General features: G+C 38.7%; 1 long non-coding RNA gene across 1 annotated transcript; it reads right to left on the reverse strand.

Moving 5' to 3' along the window:
• Positions 1-424: 424 nt before the first annotated feature.
• LOC125964689 (uncharacterized) lies at positions 425-4,079 on the reverse strand. Its single transcript, XR_007477929.1, has 3 exons — positions 3,977-4,079; positions 3,114-3,237; positions 425-535 (listed from the first exon to the last, which is right to left on the reverse strand). It is a non-coding gene; the product is annotated as an uncharacterized LOC125964689 (long non-coding RNA).
• Positions 4,080-19,056: the final 14,977 nt, after the last annotated feature.

Genomic DNA, 19,056 nt, shown 5'->3' on the forward strand with positions numbered 1-19,056 from the left:
AAAAAGGAACAACCTACAATGTAGGATTTACATATTAAAAAGACCATTTGTCCAAAACATACTCTACAGAAAAATTTGTATCTCTGATTCTCATTTGTTAAAGCCTTGCATCATACCGTATTGTTGGTTCAACACCACAAAGAAATCAATATATTCTTTACTCTTTTTTTTTTGAAACATATATGCTGTATATGTTTTAAAGCAATATGAATGAGAGGTTGTGCTTTTAGTTACTCACCACTATCGATCCAAGTGTGATTTCACCTTCCTTTACATAGAGATAACCCTGAGACTAGATCCCTGGAGTTATGGGCGGATATATGTTGAAAGATGTGTTTGTCTGACGTAGGATGCCAAGAAATAGGACCCAAGGCAAAAATGGTCAATTCTGTTAACTTCTGTTACTATAAATAAAGGCATGTGCCTAGTTTTGATACAGAATGGAATATTTTTTATACTTGTGATATCACACTGGACCAGTTTACTGTTACAAAGTCCTTGGTTTCTCCAGAAGGTGGTGTGCCACTGTTTATACCTGTAAAATGCAAGGTAGGTGTTAATCATGAAAATTATTCATTTAACCACAACTTGATTTTACTTTCATCGATTGCTACTAATGGGTTAATAGAAAAGGGAAGAGGATGTGCTTGTTATATATACTCATAGGGCACTATTCAGCTCGTAGCTAAGATCAACTATTCAGATGTTTAAAAGCTCTCTGGATAAGGAGGAGTTCTTCTCAGATTCCAGCACAAACCAGGGTGATCCATGCATTACACGATCCATGCAACTAAGGATCTGTTTAAAATATGATAGCTGTCTGAAGGCTAGATTGCTTCCAGTCTAAGGAATCATCTAGCTACTGCAACTCTGCTGTTGTCTATTCAAATACTTTAAACACAGTATTATCTTTTTTTTTTCCCCGGACCGGGGCACGAACCCGCGTCCCCTGCATCGGCAGGCGGACTCTCAACCACTGCGCCACCAGGGAAGCCCCACAGTGTTATCTTAAATGGACAACTTCAGGGTTTCTCCCTGCTTCCTCTCCAAATAGATACTGATTTTTATTTTGAAAATTGTCTGGTGTAGACAAGAAGAATCTGTCTTGTTTTTAAAGAAGTGGCGAAAAACAAGGTAGATTAAGCAGCACTTACTGATTTTTTTTTTTCTCTCCACTGAGGAACAACTAAGATTTACCCCTATAAGTAGGTTAAATCGTGCTGACACTTTCACCCCTCTGAATGAAGGCTGTTTATCCAATTCAGTTTGTGTTACTGATTGGTACTCAAAGTTAAAATATTATAGTTTAAAAACAATGGCGTCATGCCATTACCACCAGTGACCTGGTTCAAATGAGACATAATTCCATTTGGCTAAAGGTTGAGTCAATGGTTTTCAAAGCATATACAGTTGACCCTTGAACGTGGGAGTTAGGGATGATGATGCTCTGCACAGTTGAAAATCTTCATATAACTTAGCCCTGTGTATCCACAATTCCACATCCACGGATTCAACCAACCTCAGATCGCATAGTACTTATAGTATTTACTGTTGAAAAGAATTTGTGTATAAGTGGACCTGCACAGTTCGAACCCATGTTGTTCAAGGTCAACTGTATTTATGTGATCTGAGAAAGCACTGAATATATAGAGTGTATTCATGACATATGATATATGTAATTAACGTAGAACAGATAGATATCTACACTTTTCACACTTTGAGAGAGACCTAAGAAAGAGCACCCTTTTGGATAGCATGTAAGCTGGAGTAGAAGGTCTCTGGGGTTTGTTTCTTGACATATCAGACTGGAGGTTTGACGTTCAAAAAGCTGGCTTTTTTGAGTGTTTGAAATTTTGAGTAACTTCAATAAAATTAAATTGACCCCAATAAAAAAGTGACAGGTCCAGAAATTGTTTGCCAACTGGATAGCAACGTGGTTAAGCCCATTTCTCCCTTAATAAAGGGTGGAAAATGAGATAGAAAGATTGAAGAATTGCCTGCTTGAATCATTTTTCATTTGACTTTCCTGATGATTATCATACATCACTTAGAAATTCATTTCCCTCTTATGGCAATTAACTACCTTATTTATATCTAACAATACAAATCAAGATCTTACAAATTCTATCAGAATTCCAACTTGTGTGCAAATGGAATGGAGTCTTTCAAACTTGAGAATGAACAAAGTTAGAGAGTCTTCCAAAAGTTAGTGGAGAGTACTTGGCATGGAGTAAGTACTTAACTAATTGGCCAACAAAAAGAGAGAGAGAAACATTTAGCAGTTAGTAAAAGGGCTTTATAATTCTAACTGCTATTTTCTGTCAAAATAAAAGTTGACCAAAAAGCTTAGTCAAATGAAATTGGATTAAAGTTAACTCATCCGTGAAAAGATTTAGTTGTTATTCCACAGGAAGAAAAGAGATTGCACTCTCTCAGGGGTTTCCATACTCTGATCCCTGGAACACTAGTTATTTAAGACCTTAATAAGCGTTCTTCCCAAAAAAGAGTCCCATAGACTAATAAGTTGGGAAAATGGTGCATTCTGTAACCACCTCGTGGAGGTTCAATATCTATTTGAGCCTAATAAATCCTCTGAAAAGTCCAATAAACAAGAATCCTGTTTAATTTTGTTTACCTTGGGGTTTCTCTAACTTATCTGAGCATGAAGCGCTTCTTTTCATGATGCAACTGTTAAACATCTTGAAAAACTAGAGTTCCACAGAACCCAGTTTGGTCAACATTGCACTAAAATAGTACTCTCCCGAATTATTCCTAAACCCAATGTTTCCAAGAAGAGTAAAATTACTATTTGAATTGGGCTCCAATAGATTACAAAAAAAAAGAAATACGCCACCTGGATAAGTGATCTGATCATAAAAATGTACTGGCCAGATAGTTCTAGGAGAATCTGTGACTTTCTGTCTGAAGCATCATAGTAAAGGATTTATAGGTAACTGAATGGCCACTTAATTTTCTACATTCTCACTATCTGTTCAGATCTTGGGTTCCTTTTTATAACTGCAAAGCTCTGATCTTGGGTTCCGTTGACTAGAATCTTGGGGCTCTAGGATTGAATTTCACAAAGGGAATTTTTCCTTATGGACTCAGTTTACCTCTTTGTCAGGTCCAACTAGACTGTGGTAACCAACAGCAGTTTAGATCAGCAAGTGGGCCAAATTTTCCCCTGAGTAGTCATCTCGGGGTCATCATCTTCCCAGAGTATTTGTTCAAACTGTCCTAAGAAGAAATACAGTTGTTTGGCTCAGCATTTAACTCTGGGTTGACCAGTTCTGTGTGCATATTAAGCATCTTCAGAGAAGATTTTATACTTCCTAGGCATTAAATTTCTAGAAGAAAAATTCCCCGACTAGAGCCCTAATGGCCAGAGAATTGATCTATGCCCCCAAATGTCTGAAATACATGTTATTAGAGTATGATAACTTACCAAACGATTTGGCCTAATGTGTTCCTGGCAAGGGATTTCTACTTTTTCAGGTTCTCATGTTACTTACTTTTTTTTCATTTTCATTGCATTTATAATTATGAGCTTCTCAGATATTCTCAAAGTTTGAAAATGTAAACCAAGAATTGCCAAGACTTGTATTTCCTAGTCCCAGAGGACATTTTCAGAGCTCTGGTTCTGCTCAAGTTCCTCAGAACTTTTGCTTATCACCAACAACTCCCCAGTAGTATAAAGGCATTCAGGATTTGCTCTAAAGTGTTCAAGGTGGATTCTTTTTCCATTGCTCTGTCAAATATTCTGTTCTCTTCAGTTCTCAGAGGAGTCCAGAAATTACAGTCTTCCAGGACTTTTTCAGAAAAGAATTATTTAAATCTCACCTGCATTTAAGCCTGACCTTCGTCATTTTCCATGACTCAAGCGGGAACAAATATGTTTATATATTATAAGGTACAAAAGACAGGATGTGATCTTGGAGAAGAAAAATTGAGTAGAGCCCCATGTAGATTAACTTACCCTTCCAGGGTCTCTCTTTATCTCCACATCAAGACATTTGTTTTAACTTCAGGGACTGTGCTCAGAAGTTGTTCAACACCACAGAATATGTCTTGAGGCTTTCCAGGAAAGAAAAAAAATACACATCATTTTCAACTTAGAAGGCTAAGACCTGACCAAAAAAATATCAGAAGTTTAAAGAAGGGTTGGAAGGAGACGTTTGAATCCATTTTAATCCTATTTCCTTTATTACTATTTTTTATAGTTATCTTCTAACTGAAGAAACATCAGAGGTTATACTCTTCTTTAACTTTCATCAGTGTCTTTTTTGTCCCTATTACCTATGTCCTGGTCACACCTATATAGCTCACATAAGCCATTCCAAATGGATTTTATGCCATGTGAACCTAGTAACAAAGTATGTGAGGCCAAAGCTATTCATTCTACTTAGTATTTAGGTAAAGATTTATCCCCTTTATTCCTGGGGTTAAAGTCCTAGAAACATTTCCCATTAGACTAATATCAGTACACGAGGTACCTGGTGATTTCCATTGACTTTCCACCATTGGCTTTGAGAGCCCCATCCTTTCTTCTAAAATCCTTGCTCTCTTCTGATTGAGGACGTTCTGGAGTTATCCTTGCCCTCGTGTGTGGAAAGCCTTGAGGAATGAATCATTACCTGACTTGTTGACTTTAGAGTTGCATGTTAGGCAGCAGAGTGTGCTTCCTGGTACTTTGGCAAACATTTGACATGAATCTCTGTTACTCTTCCCTTAACTCCTCCAAAAGCCGTTCCAAAGAGAGCCTTCTCAGTCTCACTCCAGCAAAAGTCCTGCTACAGGGAAAGGACAGCTTCACAGTCTAAGTCAATAAGATCCAAATGAGAGCTGATTTGCCATGATATTTAGCTAAGAAGTTACCTAACAAAAAATGGGTTTAGCAGCCATAGGCCTAGACTTGCAAGATTTAGCCAAGTAAACCATGCTTTAAATCAACAATGAATGACAGGTTTTCAAATCTGAAGTTGGCTTTTCTGTTTTGGTAGCAGTAAATGTAGGTCTGCATATTTTCTCAAAAACGTTAGAGAATGGAAACTGCTTACCTGTTGTGAGCTTTTCAACAGATTGTCTAGGATAAAATGTTTGCAGCAAAAAAAAAAAAAAAAGACATAATTAAGAAGTTTGTAAAAGCTTTGTTTTTCTAAAACAGGCCTGAACTGAAGCTGATGTTCCTCTTTCAAAATATAGGAATCTGATCAAGACAAGCTTGCAAGTACCCAGACTGCCCTTCTCCAGTTGGCCAAAGTCTTTAATACCTCTTCTCCCCTCCCCTTGCCCCTCTCCCTGGAGAACATTCTGAATAGGAAGGAGGAAAAGATCAGGGGCTACTAACTCCCCTGAGACAGCTCACAGAGAAAGGAAAGCTTTCGTACCCCCCACCCCATTCCTGCCTTCTTTCCTGATACTACAATTGAAATGATCCCTCATTCTCCAGTTCTGCCTTACCCACCACTGTCACTCCCCAGCTGCTGTCATACCTCATCAATGAATGCTCTCCCCAGGGAAAAGTCTCCTCTCATTAGTACTCAGAAATTCTTGGGCAATTGTTAAACTGGAAATTGCTTTTTTTAAAAAGCCCTCCAGCCTATCTCACATAACACTTTAAAAGTTAAGACTACCATTCACATAATCACAAGCTGACAGCAATCTGCAGGTTGAGTGATTCTGATTTTTTTTCTCTCTTTTCTAGAAGCAGGTGGGTTGATATAATGCCAGCCTTAAATAGAAGCTTTATTTATAGCCTTAGCAGAATGAGCAAAGAGCTGGCATAATCAAGAGAGTACTGCATATTTTAAGGAAGGCTTTGCCTTTAATATGCAAAATAGCCATTAGAAGATAACAAAAATGCAAATTCACATTCTCCTAAACTGGTTAACTGTATTAATTCCAATAAAGTTCAAAAGACAACTTTCCATACTACAAATGGGTCAGAGTCAAAGATGCTGGGTCCATTCTACAAGGACAAACAAAAAACAAAAACCCAGAAATTTGGTTGCCATGTTAACTTTCTTCATTTTCTTGAAAACTTCCTATTCTAAATTGCTTTAATATTTTTAATCTCCACTACAATGAAATCAATGTAATCTGTAATACCATGTAATCAACAAATGAAGATTAAGCAGAGGGATAATTCAGACTTGCAAAAAGAATTCAATCTTTACAACAATGTGTGTCCAGCAACACACTGAGTCATATACATATCTATGTGATGGCAAGAGAGAGGAACTGAGTCATGAACAAACTTTTTAGAGGCTATTTGGAAGGAAACATGCTCTTTTCCTCCCCAGTTATAAAATCAGGTGTACCACACATACATGTGTGTTGCTTTGATACGCAAGTCAGTTGTCTTCTTACGTTTTATCCTTTTCCATATGGTATGAAATGCCCCAAATAATCAGTTTAAAAGCTGTTGTTTATATATACATATATAAATATGAGGGGGAGGGTGATTGGATTTTTTTTTTTAAGTGTATAAAATGTAACTGTTTTTAAAGTTGATAAGCTTGAGCAGGAGAAAAAACAACAACAACAGAATTGTGTGTCTGTGTTTTTCTTTAATGTCTTATCAAAGTCTTATTCTGGGACCATCCCACTACTGGAAGCTACTAACCAACAACCTAGAAAACTTTTTTTTTAAATGCCTGATAGCTTGTTTTTGTTCTCAAAAAAAATTAGTGCTAATGACAAAAGTATCTTGATTTAGGTTTATGCCTCATTGACTATATTGATTTATTGTGGGCATGTTTTATTTTTAACATGTAAAAATAAGTTAACTTATTTTATTAACATGTAAAGTAAGTTAAGAACACATGTTTTCTTTATTGATGTAAAGGGCTTAAGTATCTGACATCTCAGTTAAATCCATTTGGGTATTATTAAGAAATGAAATGTAATAAAAGACAATTGGAGTCATCTATCAGAAAATATTTCCTTATTGAGAGAGGTAGGTTATATGAGCCTTACCGGGAATATGAGGTTGCATAAATATCTTTAAGATTGTTATTAGAACAGATAATTCCAGTCAGAGAAGCAGCAGGCCCAGGGCAATCTGATTCTACTGCTGGGGTGAATGGAAACCACTCAGAAGGGAATCAGAGGCCAGGTTTTCAGGTTCATTGTAAGCAAAATTCCAAGGGGCCATGATTTGAGCCACTGAATATTCCAAATTTAGGTCATATCAACCGCACTAGAAATATATTCTACCTTACTGAAGATAAATCCTGTATCACTTGCAAAATCATCTCATCCATTTGAGTTGGTTACAAAAGCAAGTAATGGCCATGACTTTAGATATGAAATATATTTGATCAAGAACTGCAGGGTTCAGCAAGCCATACACACAACATCATCATCTAGTCACCTTCCCTGAGTTAGCTTTCACTCAGCCAACTATCACGATCAAGACATCGTGGAAGATAAGGCGCAAAATATTAAAAAGAGAAAAATCTTTTCTCTCGTCTTCAGGCAAATTGGTAACAAAGGAAAGAAGACTGTCTAGTGTAAAAGAGGAAAAGAACTGAAAATGTAAAAACTGCCCTTTGTGCACTCTTTCTTCTGAGAGCAAAGGTGCTCTCTCCTCACCTTTGGTGCTTAAGGGAACAGGCTTTAGGGAGGTGTGCTCAGGGAGCGTCATCCTGTGGTTTCATCTTCACCCCCTAGAGCTTGTTAGATGCCTTCCAGTGAAGAGAGAGTAAGTGGAGGAAGCAGAAACCTGGCAGGAATGGGACCTGGAAGCCATACTGCTAAATACAAGAAAGTCCAAGATTCACCTCCAGGCAGCAGCAGATACTCAAACTCTGAGGCTGCTAGCAAGAAATTCACAAAAGGCCGCCTCGCTATTCTTTAATTGCAGAATGAAGAGCTTACCACCAGAAAGGCGCTTCCTCCTCCTGAAAGATTTGTTGGTACTGCCAAAGCTGCGTAACTAAGAGTCACAGCTCTGACAGTGGGCTTTCCTTTTATACCACTAAACTAGCATGACCAAAATGGAGAAAGATTTTCCATGAGTATAGTTTTGAGTATGTTGGGAATACATCTCTACCAACTAATACATCACAAGTTAGGTTGTCCAGTAACCTGTTCCCTGATCAAGTTATTCCCTGATCAGGGAAAAGATAGCCCCAATATTTCAGGACTTTTTCTTAAATAAGGATAAGAGGAAAGAAGACAATATAATGAAGTTTAAATGAGAGCCAAATGTACCCTTAGCAGTCTGGCTTCTGGCTCTGTCCTTATGAGGACATTCTGACCATGTGTTGCTTCATAAATTTCAAGCTTCATAAATGCTTCAAGCCCATCAGAGTTTTGAGTTTCTGAGTTGGGGGGATGTTTGTTGGTCTTTTTCTCCCTCTCATTTTCCTTAGTCATGGGCATCCTGCTCCAGCTGTTAATGTTTCTGTGTCATTTGAGACAGTATAAGTAAAAGTTATGAGTTCCTACATACTCCCGTTAAGGCAGATAAGTATATTATAGAACCCAATATTCTTTTCATAATTACCTCATTGTCAGACCTAAAACCCAGGATGTGAAGACTAATGTGGAATAAGGCCAAGTTGAGGAAAAAACTGAGAAACCTTAATGGGATTCCTGAGGGGAAATTCACCTAGGAATTCTGCCACCGATGGATGGAAAAATGTGAAAACACTGGCTTGTAGGGCTTGTCACTCGGTGCCTTTCATCAACTCTTATAAACAACTAAATGCAAAAATTATGACCCTCTATAAAAACTTTGGATTGAAAGGAAAACTCTTGTTATAGCTCTACAGGCATTGTTTCATTCCATAATACTCTGAACTGGGTAAATCAGAATGTCAGAACATGTCAATAAGTCTTTCTATATAGTACATGTAGTTTAATGCCAGACACACACACACACACACACACACACACACACAATTACTAAGAACTACCAGGAGAAAGATAAGGAAAAAGAAAAGGCAGATGGAAAATATATGGTTTATCTGAGGATTCTCACGATTCTGTTTGCCTCTAATAAAGAAAACTAAGAACAGAACTCAATCACTAAGAAAATAGGGTCGGAAAGATGAAAACCCACGGAAAGTCTCTGTGAGAAACAACATACTACTACATAGGTTACATCTTTACTTGAAAGACCTATATCTTAAACATTATTGCAAAAGTTAGTTGTATATTGAATATATATTGAATATATTGAATAATTTTGTTCACTGTCATATTGGAAGATAAATCTATTTAGCAGATCCTCCTCATTTATATAAGCCTTTTCTAACGACAGCATCGCTCCTCATATTCTTAAGCACAAGAAATCAAGCATGCTGGTACCATGGCATAGAGACAATTCACTACATTTAATCTATTCTTTCACTCATGGGCTATTAGCTGGATGTACAAAAGACTAACAGGTTACATCTATTATATACATTCAGGGCTCTCGTGAAAGTTAGATAAACACTTCTTTAAACACACACACACATACACAAACAAACCCATACCATAGTGTCCAGAGTTTCTTTAAGCCTCACTGTGTATCAGTTCAAACATCTTACTGGGAATTAATTTACTGAACACAGAACAAATGTGAATGCAAAGAGATTACCAAGTCAGCTCCACCATCTCGATTTACATCAGCTCTTCTATTTTAGCGACACCTGGAGAATCCAGTTGCCTCCACTTTAGTGGTCTCAAGAGCCTTCCACGGCACTGCAATTAAAAAAGAAAAATTTGCTGGTATTAATGGAGGGCTGGTTTCAATACATGGCAGCTGTTTTCTGTCCTGAGTCTTCTGGAGTAAAAAAAAATAGGTTCACAGAAACGGAAAGTAACTGAAAAGTGTTCCCTGACTGGTGAGTCAAGAGAGAAGAAGTTCACTGTTTTAGTCCAATGTATTTTCAAAATAGGATTTGATAAGAAGTGGAGAGCACAAGCTTTTCAAATAAATGGCAATGAGAAAATAGGTATACTTAAGGGAATTTCGTTTTGAAGGGAAATGGATGGTCTTTATGTATGTAGCAATGCCTCTAATATTGATCTTCATAGTTTGGATTCAAAACCAGTAAGTACACAGATTCTATATTAAAAGTTATTTTAAATGTCTGTGTATCTATATCCTTTTAAATGCTGTCAGTATTAGCTCAAATACATGCCCACAGAAAATTCAGGAATCTACTGAACTCTTTCCTTCTCATTCTTGATTAGAAATTGGAAATCAGATTTCTCTAGTTCTAGTTTTAAAACATGTACAAAATTTAATTTTCCACCTATCCAAGCACAATCTCCATTCATTCACTCATTCATTCATTCATTCATCTACTTAATCATGTAACATCTACTGAGTATCCATTATCATAGTAACTTAACAGTACATCAATAAATAAAACTGTTATCAAATTGTAGTCCCAACTTTAATCCTGCATTTCTCCATATTAACTTTGGCTTTCACAGTTGATCACAACTTATTTCACATTCCATAATCCAAATCATGTAGTTTAGAGACGGGCCTTAGTGTCCAAATGGCCAGGTACTAATCTGGCTTTAAGGACCTACCTGCTTTAATGATCCACTCTCAGGGAGTCAGTGTAGTTAAGTACTGAAAAGACAAGGATCTGGAGTAAGAGTTCTAAGGGCTCTGTCACTGGATTCATGTTAATGGGCAAGATACTTAACATCTCTGCATCCCTATCTCTCAAAAGGACCGTAACACTACCTACCTCACAAGGGTGCTGTGAGGCTTATAGTAAAAGCATGAGGGAATTGTATGTAGAATAGGGGGCTAATACAAAGGTGCTACAGGATTTAGAGTGCCTGGACAAGGTCATTGAGTATGAACCCCTCTCCCCCTGGGAGGCCCAGGTCTGCTCCCTAATACAATTAGAATCTAATTGACCATCAGTTGGCTTGGTTTATCTTTAATATGATGTCTACAAGATTCATCACAAATTTCCCTCTCTTTGAGAGACGTTAGCTTGGAAAAATTATTAAACTAATTTTAACAAAGGATAATAAAATGATTCCCTTCCAGGTGCTGGGGGTGGGGGTAGTTATTTCAATATAAAACAAGAGTTTGAATGGACATCTTCAAGGGGATGCATTTCATTGGAGAAATTTATTGCCTAGGGTTTTCTGTTGTTTTCAGTCTGACTCCCCAGCTTTCTGTACCATTGTTTTAACATACATCCTCTTTTCCCTTTTGTTGGAAGGGAAGCTAAAATCCACCCGTTTCATGATGATTCTTTTCATGCTGTCTGTTTTGCTCAAAGGACGAATTCTTTTCAACAACCACTGTAATTATTTTCTTAGAGGGCCAATTTTAATTGCCATATTGTTTAGCTAAGCCCTATTGTGTTGGTGTCCTTCACAATTGTCAGATGCTTTCAAATACAGGGGTGGGAGGGGGGAGCTGATAAGCACATTGTTGTAATTGATTTGTACGTTTGAATTGTCTTATCAGAAAACAAGGTTATGAATTTCATCTGTTGAAACACAAAAATAAAATACTTTCCTAAAAAAAGGTATTTGGTTTTTGAATGTTCTAAAATACCATTTATTCTTCTCTTCATCCTTTTAATGTTTCATTAATAGTGTTGCATTATTATCATATTTTAATCATAATTATAATAGAAGCTCAACCTTCTCCTACATTCATTGGTATAACTCAATTATATCTACTTGGGAAACAGAAAAATAAAATTGTTCAAGATTTAGAATTGAAAAAATTTAAGAAGAACCCATTCTGAGGGATCCACATTCAAGGCTGACTGTGGAATCACTTAAGACAGATGGGTGTGAAGAAACAGGCCTTCCAAGGTGTATGGTAACATGACCTCTTTTCTTTCCAGCAAAAAATGTCACTGCAAGTGGTGGGAAATAACCATGAGATATTATCTCTGTCAGTTAGGAAATGAGATGAAAACAATTAAGTTTGATTTTTTAAAAAACTTCTGGGCCAGGATTCTGCCACAGTCATTTAAAGAAACTTTACCAAAACAGAAAAATAAACATTGTTAGTGTCTTAGCTTGGACTGCCATCACAAAATACCATAGACTGGGTGGCTTAAACAACAGAAATTTGTTTCTCACAGTTCTGGAGGCTGGGCAATCCATCAGGGTGCCAGCAGGGTCAGCCTCTGGTGAGAGCTCTCTCCTTGGGTTACAGACACCTACTTTCTCACTGTGTCCTCACATGGCCTCTCCTCGGTACATGCACATGGGCAGAGGGAGATATCTCTTTCTACCTCTCCTCTTATAAAGCCCACCAACCCTGTCAGATTAGAACCCCACTCTTATAACCTTATTGAACCTTAATTTCCTTCTAAAAGGGTATTTCCCTCCCTATCTCCAAATACAATCACATTGGGGGTTAGGGTTTCAACTTATTAATTGGGAGTGCTATAATTATTATAGTGAATTATTGCTATAATTCAGTCCATAGCAGTTGGTTTCTGCACATTAAGCAAGTGCTCCATCACCTTTATTTGCTGTGAGCATGAGAGATGGTATATAATATTGAAACCATGACCCATAGCGTTAAAAACCTATCCTGAAATGGTGCACCATAGGGTTTACAGAAACTAGGGACTAACAGAAATTCTTGAGCTAGTCTTACAGCTTGCTAAAAACCCATCTGCTTGTAGCCTACCTTGGGTGAGCAAGCTTGCCTTAGTTATTTTGTTGTAAACTGTATACCCTGCAACCTTCACCTAGCCCAAACAATAAGATGTTTGTCAAAGTTGTTTGTCAGGAACTTGGAGTCAGCTGTGTCTAGTTCAAGCTGCTAAGTCTGGTTAGGACCACTCACCCTAAAACTGGGCCTGTGCAGGTGTCCAATGAATGACCTTTTGATGTCAGAGGGCCAAAAATTCCACCCTCAGATCATGCTAAGCACCTCCTTTTTTAAACGTACATCCCACGAAGAAGCATGTAACTCAGATATGCCTGCAAAGAACACAGATTACCTCCCCTTTTCCCTACCTCCAATCACCTCTCTCCACTTCTAAGACCACCTTGCTTGTTTATCCCATAAATATCCCAAGCCCCTCTCCTTTAGCGAGATGGATCTGAGACTTGACTGCCTTGTGAATAAACCCCTTCTCTGCTGCAAATCTTGGAGTCTCAGGGTTTTGAGTTGCTGTGCATGAGGGAGATGAACCTGGTTTGTTAACAATATTAGGAAGACAAGTCAGTGAAGTCAATATAAGCAAATGAAGTTGGAATGAAAAGGGATTTCAACGACTACAAAAGTCCTCTCCTTGTTTTCACTTACTTTACTACTCCTTGACTCTTCAGGACCTTGGCCTAGTTGTCATTAATTTTCTGCAATTGCGTATGACTTTTCATTCTGTTGCATCAGAGTCCTTAAAGAGCTGTGTCTTCTGGTTTTTCACGACACATCCCCAGAGTTATGTTATAATTCTGCAAAAATCGTAGCCTCTTAAATCTCTTTCTCTCTTATTTACTCAAAATGTACTCACATTCCAGGTCAGCTGTACCATTTTCAGTATGCAGATTGGCTTACCCATGTGAGCTAAGTGGCAGGCTAATGGCTTGTTCTCCATAGTTATTTTGGTGCAGAAGCGTCAATCAAAGTGTTCTTGTCTAAACAAGCACCACAGTATTTGCTAAGACCATTTGCTTGACCTAAAGAGTCCCAAACTGTCTGTTTGAAGAAGATAACTGCCTAAATTAAAACTCACTCAAGATGCTCCCAAGCTCCCCTGTAGCTATCCCTACTGGGTTTGCTGATAGTACACAAACAGGGTGCCAGGCTCAGTGTGATGAGCCAGCAATTGTCCAAGTTACTCATGTTCGCTGAGGTTCCCAGAGAACCAAAATTCTGTATCAGAGGCTAGGCCACTAGACTTTGTCCCACGCTGGAACAAAATGTTCCAGAAATCAGGGAGGGACCAACTTTTCTTTTTCCGAGATTAGAGGTATGTTTACGAAGCTAGATCCTTTCATATTAAATACTCTGTCCTTGCCTTTTATAAACTCTAAAGGGGTCTAGGGTCCTAGCCTACTGGGGCTGTGCTGCTTTCTGAGGCTAGAATTTGAGTTTCTAAACCCCTCATTCCCTATTAATGTACATCTGACCATGAGTCCGCTAAGCTCCTCAAACTTTACTCCTTCAAAAGTCCAGAACGAGACTTAGCACGATGAAGTAATTAACAAGGGGCTGTTTTCTTTTATCTTTTCTAATTATAAAAGTACTATATGCCGGCTCATTGTAGAAAATACAGAGAGGACAGGAAAGAAAACATCCTTTATACGCCTATCTTTGAAAGGCAATCACAATTATTATCCCAGTACAATACTTCTTAGACTTCTTTAAAGAGTAAACTCTGTTTTAAGATAGAGATCTGGAAGGTTTTGCTGCGACCGCCATGATTCATTCCCGCCCCCACCCCTTCTCCTCCACTTCCTGCTATTTCTCTCCACTCAACACTCCAGGGCCTCTGGTGAAATACCAACAAAAGAGCCCAGAAAGGAGAAATAACCTGCCTACTCCCTCACTCAGGGCGTCAAAAAAGGGTCTGAGAAAATCCTCCGCAGTGATCGTGGCGGGAATTGTGTCCTTAAAAGTTCACATTCTTTTAAAAAAAATTACTCTTACTCAGCCCAGTCTATATGACCCTCTTTGAAATTTACAGACGCAAATGAGAGGCAATAATGGGCACCCACCATGTACCTGGAACTTGACAAAAACAAGCTCGTTACTCTTCCCAGAAACCCTAGATGTGGATGGGCACCATCTTTTTTTAATTGAAGTACAGTTGATTTACACTAGTGTATTAGTTTCAGGTGTACAACATAGGGCTTCAATGTTTTTAGAGATCATACTCCGTTTACAGTTATTACAACACAGCGGCTGTATTTCCCTGTGCTGTACAATATATCCTTGTTGTTTACCTATTTTATACATAGTAGTCTGTGTTTCTTAATCCCATACTCCTATCTCTCCCCTCCCCTCTTCCCTCTCCCCACTGGCAACCACTAGTTTTTCTCATTTTATAGGATATGTACCCGATGCTGTCCAATTTCAACATCCTCTTAGCGCTCTGCCATGCTGCCCCTCAACTCTGAAACTCTCCTAAGTAGAACAAGACCTTATAATCATGTCACAAGGAGGCCTGCGACTATTGTTGTTCTACCTGTGTCCCCCGCCCCCGTTCCCACCCCCTGCACCAGCCCTGTATCTCGTACTCAACCCCCTGTTCTTCACAATAACATCCATCCAGATGAACTCTCTTACGCCTAATGAGGATCTAACTAGGAATGCTGTGAAAACACAACTGTAATTTGATATTAATTAAAACCTAAATGAGAGTACAGTGGACTCTTTGGTGCCTGCTTGCAAAAGCTTACTGACTATGTGAAAGGGCAAAGGGGCGTTTTTCTTCCTCTGAAGTTATCTCATGATTGTGATCATAGCCGCCACAGGGAGAAAACTTGTTGCTGATCACCTTCAAAGCTCTCCTGTCTTCATGTTGATAAAGCCTCCTTTTATTAGCTAGTTTGGGAAATTGGTTATATAACCCCCATACAACAAGGGTAGTCTGGGTTCTTTTTTCTGACACATTTTTCTTGATGAGAATGGGATTTTCCTGGAGTTGAAGTAAAACAGAAGATAAGAGTAGATTGTGCAACCCATAGGTAGAGGAAACCTCATGTGCTTTATATGGGAAATCATCTCTCTTCTGCAGACCCTTCAATTTTTTTTTTATAGATGGACGGTAAGTCTTGGGATATATGAAACACAGAAGCATATGTGCCTAATTTGGGAACACTGGGTATTAAGTACAGTGGAAACTTCTGCTAATTAGGGAAGGAGAGAGGCAGAGACTGCTCTCTATTCCTAGAGGTTAATGATGCAGATGGACTCTGTGGGGCAGCTCTGGTTCAACCACCTCCCCCAGGAAGATGAAAACTCCCTTCCAGTTACCAGGAGAAAAAAGAAGCATTAACAGTGGTTGCCTGCTGGTGTCGAATAAAGCAATCTAAGCGTGCTATGGAAATTCATCTCATTCAGGGGACAGATAAGCAGAATGACAGAGAGTGATTCCAACACAGAAAGCTTAATTTATTATTTAGGTTTCCAGTTAAATGCCTGCACATTAAGCAGGGCCAAGGCCAATGGTCTGTGTGTGCTTTTGCAATCTTTACCGTGCAACATGGGTTATTTATGTGCCTTCTCATCTTGGTTATTTTGCCATAGAATGCTTTCATTTGTCAGAGTTACTACACATAGTACTCTTCCCAAATTCCTTACATTTTCACATGTTCCTGAGTTGGTATATGGAGAAACAGGCCCCCCTCTAGGGTGCTTTCAGCGAGATTAGAAACAAGCAAGCTGATATCTGGACTCTTTGTAAATCACTCAAGTATTTACTGAGTGCCTGCACTGTGTGAGCTAATATGCTGGGGATTCCACTTCGAGTAAGACACCTAGAAAAGGAGGTATCACGTCACTGCCTGTCCTTTAGCTACTTCTCTGTGTGGAAGTCATTCAGCAAGGTGCCTTTTATACCTGTCTCTGTCCAGCTTGTACAGTAGAAAACAAAATAAGTATATCAGCTCTGTCTTGGGAAGCTAGGCCAGGCACATAGTCCAGTGACACAGTTGGGAGACGACCTCAAACAGAAACTGTTGCAGGTCAAACATTCCATTTTACTATCAAGGAGCAGCTCTTCTGGGCAAAAAAAAAAAAAAATCTCAGTACAGTGGCCTGTCCAAAATGAAAAGCCTTGGGATTGGGCTGGCACAGACACTTTACATTTTGGAAATATCTTCAAGGAAAGGGAGATAAAGGGGTGTGTGAAAGAGCATCCCCTCTGTCCCAGGGAAATGCCTACAGTGGTGGGGAAGGGTTGTGTGAAGTCAGCAACCCCATGGTAGAGGGATAACCAATATGGAGTTTGGCATACAGTAGGTGCTCACTAAGTGTGTGCCAGATAAATGGGCGCATAACCCAAAGACAGGTCACAGCATGAAGAAGCATATTCATGGACAAACTTCTATGCAGGAAGCTCTTTCCCAAATCATTCACTCTTTGTGGGGTTTATTGGTGTCTATTTTCAAACACACACATAACAAATGTTCCTTATAGAATCATTAAAAAATAGAAAACTTAAAATTTCCAATCACTCTAAATGAAGAGATAACCACTGGTAACATTTAGGTGGTTAAATCAACATAAGCGTAAACCAATTTGACTACATACCTATGTGTTTTTAATGGGTACATATTGTTTCATAAACTTCTTTTTTCACTTAGCATTTTGCTGTGAATATCTTTCTATTTTAACTGGCTGCACAGAATTCCATTGTCTATTCATACTGTAATTTATCTAACCAAAGCCGTATGGTTGGATATTTAAGTTGTTTCCAATTTTTTTTCTTATTGTCAATGACTGTACCGAGTGTCTTGGGAGCGAATTAGGAGTGTCATGATCCTAATTATTTTGTAAGCTAAATTATCTGAAGTGGAATTGATGAGTCAAAAATAATGCAACTTTTTGAGGCTTTTGATAAATAGTGACACCAGAGAGATGCCAATTTACAGTTTGAGCAGTTGGGTAGAAGAGGGCTCTTATCCCTGAATGCTCATGAACCATTTTAGGTTTTGATGAAAGCAACTGTAATATTGTCACTCTGTCCTTTTATATGAAGTATATATACTTAGATCCCACCTGACCCTGCATTACTGTCCTGCAATAATACCAGCCTCACCTCTTTACAATATTTTTCACTGTCCTATCCTATGTAATTTCCTCTTAAGCTCTCACATTAAGAGGCATGTGTCTAACAGGTCCTTTCGAATTTGGGAACTAGTCAAATCTAAATACCACTATTCACTCAAGTACACCACAGAAGATTTACTCATTCATTTATACAATAAATGTGTAGTGAATACTATGTACCAGGTACTCTTCCAGACTGTGCTATAAAAACACTGAGTCAGAGAGAGAAAACCCCTAACCACAAGGAGCTTGCATTTTGATAGAGAGAAGACATTTCAAATAAATATACACTAAAGATCAGGTAGCCATAAGAGCTACCTAGTGTTCCAGAAAAGGTAGTCAGAGAAGTTCCTTCTGAGGAGACACCTGCATGAACTGACAGATCAAACCATACTTACATCTGGGGTAAGACTGTCAGAAGAAAAAGCAGAGCATGTGCAAAGGTCCTGAGGAGGAAGCGAGTTTGACATGTCCAAGGAACAGGAATGCCAGTATTATTAGAGCAAAGTGGAAAAGACAGATGGCGATAAGAAATGAGATTAGAGACGGGGCCAAATCAAGGAGGGCCTAGATGGCCATTTAGAAGACTGAACTTTCTCCTAAATGATGGGAAGCATGAGAGTTGTACACAAGGGTGCAGTATGATCGGATTTACATTTTCTAAATCTCACTTGAATTGTTGAGTGGAGAATAGACTATGGGCCAGGAGTAAATGTAGGGAGATGAGTTGCAAAGCTCTTATTACAGTGTCATCAACTTGGCATTTCAAGCTCTTGAATCCTATTTTGGAAGGAGGCAAGACACTAAAAAGTGATATGAATACTCATGGTTAAAAGCAGAATCCAATCATCACATTACCTGGCTCAGTGACTAAAGGATGCCTGGTCATCCTCATATCAGCACTTCTACTGTCTATCAGATTGGTTTCCACGTGAATGTGTCTACAGAGAAAGTTATGAGAAGTGCTTATGCACAAGAGAACTCTGTCAGCACAGAAGATACGTGGTCCAGTATCCTTAAGCCCAAACTGTCACAAAAAGCCTGAGCCAACATATCCTCCTAAGGAAGAAGTCAAAAAACAGGGAGGAACTCTATGACAATTCTGAGCTGCCCTTTCCCTTGACTCGGCCTGTCTTGCTACTGTCCAAGCTGGGCTCTGGAATAAGAACTGAGTTGAAAGCAACAGCATTGCAAATATGAGAGTCCAGGGACTGAGCTACTCAAGTCAAATGTCTATTAGGAAATGTTACGGAAGAGCTAAATTAAAGGTATGTTTCTGTTTCTAGAAACCTATTCACTGAGCATCATTTAAGCTTCTGAGGGGGTAA

This window comes from Orcinus orca, chromosome 6, assembly GCF_937001465.1.
Source record: "Orcinus orca chromosome 6, mOrcOrc1.1, whole genome shotgun sequence".
Lineage (NCBI taxonomy): Eukaryota > Metazoa > Chordata > Mammalia > Artiodactyla > Delphinidae > Orcinus > Orcinus orca.